The sequence below is a fragment of the Microtus ochrogaster genome, linkage group LG5 (assembly GCF_000317375.1).
Source record: "Microtus ochrogaster isolate Prairie Vole_2 linkage group LG5, MicOch1.0, whole genome shotgun sequence".
NCBI lineage: Eukaryota > Metazoa > Chordata > Mammalia > Rodentia > Cricetidae > Microtus > Microtus ochrogaster.
Window position 1 is genome coordinate 19,847,645 of NC_022031.1, and position 9,793 is coordinate 19,857,437.

The following is a 9,793-nucleotide window of genomic DNA, read 5'->3' on the forward strand; positions in this document are numbered from 1 at the left end:
TACGTATAACCCCAGCAGCACAGTCATTAAGGACCTCATTGAATAAATGGGACCTCCTGAGACTGAGAAGCTTCTGTAAAGCAAAGGACACTGTTGCTAAGACACAAAGGCAACCCACTGACTGGGAGAAGATCACTCACCTCTTTGATGTAGGCAGACAAACACTCTGCATTTGAAATCACATGAGGCTGCAGACAGTCAAATGTTGTTGGGATGCCAGTCAAAGCTGGGGGTTGTAGAGCAAATCAATTTCTTAATGTGCTTACTCACCCACCAGCCATTTTCAGACTCAAAATAATAAGCAGAAATAAGCCGATCTCTGCTCCACACAGAAAACTTGTTCTCTAGTGGGGTCATCTTCACAAAAGTGGCTAGATAGTTAGTCTTCAGTATCACCAGGGTTGGACTATAAATGCCATCTTTCTGACTCCAGACAAGAGCTGCAGTCTGTCCTGTAAGTGACAATGCAGTTGCTCTTAGGAATCCAATCAATAACTGTGGTGTATTCACTGTGTTCCTTCAGCTCATGTCCTTACTGGATTCCATTCTTCTTGTAGATGTACATGTCATGATTTGAGAACTCAGGGCAATCTGGGTACTATCCCTGTTCCAGGCATGGCAGATTATAGGCTCTAGCAGAAACTAAAGCAGAAACTTGATTCCTAAGTGTTTTCAAAGGTCAGAAACCTGGGACCTTGGGATTCTGGAGGGTACGGAGTGCATGATTTAAGTACTCTGGTAACAGGCTCCCAACAGGCACTGATGGAGAACAGAGGTCCAGAGGGAGCAGCTGACAGATTCCCAACTAATTTTTTTTTAAATATTTTTATGGTTTATTTAACTTTATTTTATGTGCATTGGTGTGAAGTGTCAGATCCCCTGGAACTGATCTTCAGACAGTTGTGAGCTGCCATGTGGGTGCTGGGAATTGAACCCGTGTCCTCTGGAAGAGTAGTCAGTGCTCTTAACCACTGAGCCATCTCTCTAGCCCACCAACTAATTTTTTTATTCGAGATTCAGATTCATTAAAGGCCAATTAAAGAAAGAATCACGTGCTAATTTTTATTGCTTTGTTTTGACCCCAAACTCCATATTGGTGTTGCTAACTTTACTCTAGCCTAAGCTTCTTCATGTTAATATAATAATGCAATTCCCTTATATATAGATTAGTACTATAGTGATGGAAGTGTTGAATAAGAGCGGCGGGGCTGCGTCCCCAGCACCCCAGGCCGCCTGCTAGCTTATGCCCCTAAATAATTACACAGAAACTGTATTCTTTTAATCACTGCTTGGCCCATTTCTATCTCCCTCTTTTTAGGCTAACTCTCGCACCTGGACTAGCCCATCTCTAATAATCTGCTGTAGCCCACAAGGTGGCTTACCAGGGAGATTCTAGCCTACGTCCATCCTGGGTTGGATCTTCTTCGCGTGTGCCTCAGAGAGCAGAGCTCTCGCCTCTGCCCGCAAGAGTGGAGCATCATGTCTCTCTGAGGCATCTGCCCCCCGAGAGGAGAGCTGTCGAGGCGTTCTGTTCTGTTTACTCCTCCCACCTATGTTTTAACCTATCAGGGCAAGCAGCTTCTTTATTTAATTAACCAATGACCTTCCTCCATCATGGAAGGCCACTTTAAACTAATAAAGTTACCACATGTGTGCTATATATATAATGACATCCTCTTCAAAAATGCTATGGCTTGGAATTTTGAGGAGTTGATTTGGTCATGAACACTTTTCACTACTGATGAAAACCTAATATGAGTATATAATTTGGTGGACTGTTGGGGGTGGGAGCTAGTTGAAGGAAATGAGTCCTGAGCATGTCACTCGACCTTTATCGCATGGATGGCTCCTTGCATGTTCCTTCCCTGCCTCTTTCTCCCAATCAGTTGCTCCTTACTGTAATGGTCTGTTGCATCAAGACAAGAGATGATGGTCTGAAATGTCTGTGACCATGAGTACATTTACATCATTGATTTTTTTCAGGTACCTTCGAGATGGTGACAAGAAACTGAATAATACACTTAATGAGATGTTGACTAGATTGACTGATTTATTACTGAGGACAAACGAGCAATAATTTTATAAGAATAATATTATTAACAAGGCTAACAATAAACCAATGTGAAATATTATCATAAAATTGTCTAAACAAGAAGACACAAGAATGCATCAATACAATCACAGCTGGAATCAATGCTGTTGAGGGAGACTCCCAGAATAGTCATATACTGAGGACATCAAGGAGTCACATAGTGAAACAGATACATTTGGGGGCCTCAAGCTTAGCTTTAACACAAACTTTGGTTTCATTGGAAACCTACTTTTTTTCATGAGGGGTAAATTATGAATTGTAATTTAGGAGGTTATAATATGGGTAAAATAACACCGCAGATAGAAATCCTTACAAGACCATGTTTTTAAAAGTAAGCATGCATCCTATTCTCTTGATTCTTGCGTATTGCTTTATAGTCCCTTCACAGGAAAAATACATTTACTTCAAACATGGAATTATTTATGGGCACCTACTGTGTGATACTCAATGTACTCAATACTTTTACTATCTCCATTTGATCTGAATGAACAAAAGGACATGTTTACAAGTGAAAAGACACGGACAAATGTGTCTAATTGTGCTTTTTCAAAGATGCAATGGGGCAATAATATATTTGAGATCTGAACTAATCAATCACTATGGAACATAAGGAGAATTTTGATTAGTCTCTTGCTCAGAAACCGCTTTCAAAATTTGCAACCCTTACTAGATATTGAAATTCCAAATATCATGCTGCTTTTCTTACCTTTGTTCTTCTGCACTGATAGTTTTTAAAATGAAAGCCTTAATCTGTATTATATAGGATCATTAATTTCTGCATTTTACACTTGAGCAACAGCGCTCTGATTATCTGCTGCAATGAAAAGTAAGCAGTACTGCTTCTGCAGACTTAATTACCTACTGCAGGGCCTTTCTTCTCCCGTTACCACAAACTGTCGGGAAATGGGGTCAAAAGCATGATTAGAAACCAAATTAACCACCGAATCCAGAAAACAAACACGGAAACAGATCCAATAAGCCATTCTGATACAGAAATCAGTCTCTTATCACACCTGGATTTATCCAGAGAACAAAGCCACTGAGCAAAGAAATCTTCTATGGCATTTATGTATATGATAAAAATACAAGAAAATTAACACGAAATGAGAATCAGCATTGTAGGATAGAATCAGCCTAGTAATAGGATTTTTATAAAATATTTTTATTTAACCTATTAAAACACATTTCCTTGAAAAGTCCATAAAGATATCTAATACTTTGTATGCTAATTTAAGCAAATTTTAAAAAGTAAAATTATGATTCACATCCTATACAAATGTCAGTAAAATGCCTGCATGACTTAAAATAACAGTCTTCTCAGTCTCAAACTTTAGTTTTCAAATGTAGAAAATGAGGCACTTGTAATCAATTTCTGTAGTGTTGTAAAATCAGAACTAGTCTGGATTTTCTACATATGTGTTCTTTAATTGAGAACTCCATGATTTAAGATTTGGCAGATATTTTCTGATTCTCTGGAAATTGATACAACAAATGCTATCCTCCAAAACACACAGTTTCTGAAGACACTGCTAGAGATCCAAGGGATGTGGAAACATTTTTCTGACTGCATGGAAAAGAAAAATCTCCTGTAGATGCGGGTCTTCCTGTTTTGGGAAGTTAGTAGACAGTAATACAATGGTATAGTGCAAATGACATGCTGATCAATTTATATTAATCAGAACAATTGTGCTTATTTATATGTGTTATTATTTATATTGTATTGATAGAACATTAATATGGTGATCTATCTTTAAAGATTGTGAAGCTAATTTTGAAATATGCATAAAGGGAATGAGCAAGCAAAATAATAAAATATTTCTGTGACAGAAATGGAAATGAGTAGTAAAAATTATAGTCAACATTAAGAGATCATTTTGTTCATTCAGTACCATTTAGAATTTTTTTGCTTGAATGTATCACACACAATTAAATGCAAGAAGTCAAGAACTTAAGCTTAAATTACAATCAATTTTATTTTTTATAATATGGCTGTTTTCAGTGAAGTTATTTTATGACAAGTTTACTCATCTCTCGCCTGTCTTGACTAAATTATCTGATTATATTTAAAAGCCATTGTTCATGTATTACAAGTGGCTACATTCCTAGAACAAACTCATTTCTGTCACAAGAGTTCTATGACAATTATCTATGAATCACCATGACCATGTCAAAGGAAAACAGAAATAGGAATTTCCTTAGGATATCTATCCCTTCTATGGATATATATAAATTTCATTTGTGTTTAATCTCTTCAATCTAGTTTTACTAGATGAAAAGCTGACCCTTAAAAATCACAATACCAGATAGTCCTATCTAAAGTGGAGAGTTTGAGCAATTACAGAGTGGATACAGTGAGACAAACAGAACAGACAGAATAAGCCAAGGCATGAATCTTTTCTTTAATCAAAGTTCTTTAATTTGTTTTTTTCTTCATGAGGGTGATATTTACAGAATTAAAAGAAAAGACCTTTCTCAATCTGAATTGTTCAGTAATCTGAAGGGTAATTTAGTTTTTTTGATGGCAGTCTTGACTGAAGTGAAAATAGCAAAAATTACTGAATTCATTTTGAAACAACTTTAAAGATGCCCCACTATTTTCTTGACTTCTCAGAATATATCACTAAAACATAATGTCTACATATTTTTGAAGCAAGATATTTTCAAAAAGAAAATGATCTCATTGTTACTAGTTCATCTTTCTAGAGCTATTTTCTCTCATCAGCAGACCATTGTCCAGTGAGTTTTGGAGAATGCAAAGCTTTCTGTCTAGCCATGTTGAATACTGCACCTCAAATGCTTCTCAGTTCTTGCTGCCTCTCCTCACAATCCCTTCTTCAATCCTACTTTCCCTTGCCCTCCCCAGATGATCCTCCCCAACGCATCCTCCAACTCCAAGCCTAGTACATCCACAAAATTGATTCTATTTCTCCCTCCCTAAGAGATCCATGTCTCCTGCCTAGTCCCTTTCCAATATCTATCCTCTTTGGGTCTACAGATTGTAGCTTGGTTGTCATAGCTTGGTGGTTAATATCTACACACAGTATTTTTCTTTCTAGGTCCAGGTTACCTCATTAAGAGTGATTTTTTTCTATTTCCACCCATTTTCTACAGATTTCATGATGTCATATATTTTCCATAGCTAAGTAATACTCCATTATGTAATTGTATCATATTTTCTTAATCCATTCTTCTGTGGAGGGTCATATGGGTTGTTTCCAGTTTCTGGCTCTTGTGAATAGAGCAGCAGAATACAAGTGAGTAAATGTCCCTGTGGTAGGATTGAATGTCTTTGGGATACAAGCCTAAGATGGTATATCGGAATCTTGAGATAGATTGATCCCTAACTTTCTGAGGAACTACCATACTTATTTCCAGAGTACTTGTAGCAGTTGTACACCCACCAACAATGGAGTAATGGTCCCTTTGCTCCACATCTTTGCCAGCATGAGCTGTCACTTGGGCTTTTGATCTTAGCCATTCTGACAGGTGTAAGAGGTGACCTCAAAGTATTTTGATTTGCATTTCTCTGATTGCTAAGGATGTTGAACATTTCTCTAAGTGTTTCTCAACCATGTGAGTTTTCTCTGTTAAGCATTACATATTTCAATCTGTATCCCATTTTTAAATTGGATTATTTGACTTAATGGTTTCTAGTTTCTTGAGTACTTTATATATTTTTGATATTGGCCCTCTATCATATGCAGAGTTGATCAAAATCTTTTCAGATTCTGTAGGCTGCCACCTTGTACAAGTGACAGTGTCCTTGACCATACAGAAGCTTCTCAGTTTCATAAGGTCACATTTATTGATTTTTGATCTTATGCCTGCACTATCAGTGTTCTGTTCATAAAGTGTTCTTCTATTATAAATTCAACATCTGAGAATATTTCTTCCATCTCTTTTATTTTGTTTGTGAAGCTTGCCTCTGAACTTCCTATTGAATTTCTAATTTTTTTCTGCCCAGAATTACTTAAATTTGGGGTTTCTTTGTTGATTCTATTTCCCTTTTCAGGTTATGAACAGTTTTATTTGTTTCTTTCCACTGTTTGTCTTTTTCCGGATTTAAGGGATTTACTCATATATATATCATCATATAAAGCGTGTTTTAAGATCTTTTTCTTGTGCTTCATCTATGTTGGAATATTCAGGGCTTATTGTCAGAGGGGTTTTGTGCTATAGTGGAGACCTAGTGTCCTGGCTATTATTGATTCTGTTTTAAGCTAGTGTCTAGGCAATTGCGATTGGTATGATTATAATTCTAGGTACTGATATGTGGTTTTCTCGTTGTTGGGTGGTTTCTGTTTCAATTTGATTTTTTGGAGAGTGTGATGACTCTTTATTTCCTAATAGGAAACATTCTGTGAGAGGTGTAGTCACTGAGGATTTCAGATAGATTGTGTTTATGTAAGAGTCTGAAGGGGTTCACAGAAGGGAGGAGAGCAGAGTGTGCAATAGGTATCAACAAATTTAGTTCCCTTGGAATGGGAGTAGATGATGAAGAGTGGTCTTTCATAGTGCTGGGGATGAGTCTGAGGCATTGTGTCTGGAAGGACAGTAGCAGAGGTGAAGAATCACTACAGTTACCCTACCTGCTTCCCTGGCAGGAGTGGCCTGTGGTTTAGTAGAGAATACTTTCCTGGTATTGGGTACTGGGATGAAACAAGTGGGGAAGGAGGCTAGGACTGGAAGGTCTATGGGATCTACAAGAGATTAGGGCAGTTGGGAAAAGAAGCCTGCAGCACGTGCTCTGATACAGAGCTAATGTTTAGAATGGGGCATTGGATTAGAATGGGGCATTGGAGAGTGCAGGGAGCCAGACAGGACCGCCATTGCAAGATGGCACCACATCCTGTCTTGCCGGTTATACTCCATATTTGGCGATGCCTTTGAGAACTGCCTGTCCCCCACTTCCCGCATGAGCGGTGAATGGGGGTCCCTGGGCCTATCTCGATGCAGTCTGGTGTCAGCTGATGGTGGCAACCAATCAGGGCAACCCATGTGCCAACTCCATATATAAGCAGCTGCCTTAGTGCTCTCGGGGCCCCTTCGCTTCATGTTATCTCTCAACCAAGTGCACTCCAGTAAAGCGTGATCTGAGAAGAATTCTCGTGTCGTGGTCGTTCTTTCTCGCTGGTCGAGGAGTTCGCCACAGGAGAGTAGGAAGAGGTCAGTGTCTTCAGAGAGCTTACTTATTTTCCTGGCCTAGTCAGTTGATGTGTTTGCAGAGAATGCTTGCTGGTTCTGGAATCTTAGATAATAGGTAGAATTAGGAGAAGGAAGGTTGTATGGGAGGTCCTTATGTCTATGTCTTGCTTTTATTGGTTAATGAATAAAGAAACTGGCTTGGCCTGATGGGGTAGAACAGAGCTGTGTGGGGGAAAACTAAACTGAATGATGGGAGAAAGGAGGTAGAGTCAGGGAGAAGCCATGTAACCCCACCAGAGAAAGATGCTGGTTGAAATCTTGCTGGTAAGCCAAAGCCACATAATGATACAGAGATTACTCGAAATGGGTTAAATTGAGATGTAAAAGTTAACCAACAAGAAGTTAGAGCTAATGGGCCAAGCAGTGATTTAATTAATACAGGTTCTGTGTGTTTATTTTGGTTTTGGGTGCCTAGGACAAACAAGCAGCCTCCAACAGGAATGTTGGAGGAGCTATTTGTTGTCCAGTGTTGGGATCAGGGAGGAAAGAGAAATTGTAGCATGTGGGCCTGCTTGTTGGGGATTCTGTCCTGCCCAGTTCCCACAGCCGGTAAACCCCAAAGAAATTTACATAGAGAGTCTACCTCATATATAAATTGATTGGCCTATTAGCTAAGGCTTCGTATTAGCTCTTATAACTTATAGTAACTCATTATTCTTACCTATGTTAGCCACATGGCTCAGTACCTTTTTCAGCGGGGCAGGTCACATCTTCCTTCTTCTGTGATCTGGGCAGGACTGCGGAAAAAGCTTCCTTCTTCCCAGAATACTCCTCTTCTCATTGCTCCACCTCTACTTCCTGTCTGCTTATCCTGCCTATACTTTCTGCCTGGCTACTGGCCAATCAGCATTTATTTAAAACATACTTGACAGAATACAGAATTTTCCTGCACCAAGAAATGACAGCATGTGTTCCACACAGCTAGACATGAAACTGGAAGTATTGAGACTGGACAAGCAAAGGTAAAGTAGAAGATCAGCAGTCTGATGCAAAATAAATGGAAATAAAAACCCATAGAAAGAAATTGGGGTTCCACCTGAAGGTCAGAAAAGCAAAGCAGCCAGCCACTGGCTCTTGCCTGTACCTCAGTTTGAAATGGTGATCCTGCTTCCAGGAATCTCAGAATGAGACTGAGACTGAAAGCTGTCTTCTCCAATCTTATGTTCGTCTCTAGTGCTGGGATTAAAGGCATGTACCACTACCACCTGCCTGGTTTCTATGACAAGTTCCTGTGGCTACTGGGATTAAAGATGTGTGTCATTGCTGCCTGGTCTATAAGGCTGACCAGTGTGACTGCCTTACTTTTCTGATCTTCAAGAAAACTTAATTTATTAAAATACAAATAAAATGCCACTACAGTTCCCCTTTTTGTCTGAAATAAAAAAGTCTATAACTAATATAATAAAAACTATTAACAAGTACAATAACTATATATAATAAATACATAGGCGGTAAATACTTCAATAATGTCTATTCCATTTTCATTTGAAAAAGTCAGAGAAAATAGTTCCTATATATCCTACTTAGTGAGTCCAAAGTCTTGTACCTAATTACTTTCTATCATAAGTTCCTTTCTGTACCAGGTCAACAATGAAAACTATGAATATCTACTCTTCAACTCCCTTAGAGGCCATAGAAGGAAATAATGTTAAAAGAGTAAGCAGGAAGTGAATGCAAGTAACTTCAAAAAAAAAAATGTGAGAAATGACAGAAACAGCTGGCTGCCTGGACAGTAAGTTCCTCTGCAATGTTGGGGTATTTATCTTTGGCTTACAGGCCTAGCATAACTGACAGACTTTTCTGTGAAGCAGGGTATTCTGAAGGACTGCCCCTCCTTGTCTCAACGGTATTTGGCAGTCATTTTCCTTTATGTCCTGCTTGTCCAATTAGGACAGCATATTCTCAGTAGTTGAGGCAGTGACATTTTCTTGCCCCAGGGCTTACTTTTGGCACAAAGCAAATAAATTCCATGTGGAGTTTCTTTAATGCTAATTTTCTTCTCTGAAGTAAATTGTTGCTGCCAGAAGCAGAAAAAGTCTTATTGTCATATTAAAGAACCTAAGTTATAAAAACATCTTAAGTGCCATATTCTGTAGATATCTGAAGTGTTTAAAGATGACCTGTCTATCTAAAATAAATCTTTGTTTGACCTTGAAAAGATACCTACTATAACTACAAGTTCAATTATCCTTTGTGATTAACTACTAACTTATATTTCCTTTTATCCTAAACAGTTAGTAATAATAATTTTAAAGACTAAAAATTTGCATTACATTGCTAAATGAGCTGTATAGGTATAATACCTTGAACAAAATTAGAAATGTATGTCCAGTATTTTTAATAAAAAATAATCTCAAATTATTCAAGTATTCAAGATTTGCATACAATATATAAAGGGCCCATCCAATGTAAAATATTTAAAACTAATAGATGCTTTTTTAAAAGCAGATTCAATAATCTACCTTTTATCTTATCATATCTATATCATCCCTTTTT

At 38.1% G+C, this 9,793-nt stretch overlaps 1 pseudogene; it reads right to left on the reverse strand.

Moving 5' to 3' along the window:
- The window catches only part of LOC101987526, a 4,208-nt pseudogene extending 1,133 nt beyond the window's left edge, over positions 1–3,075 (reverse strand).
- Between the last annotated feature and the right edge of the window lie 6,718 nt (positions 3,076–9,793).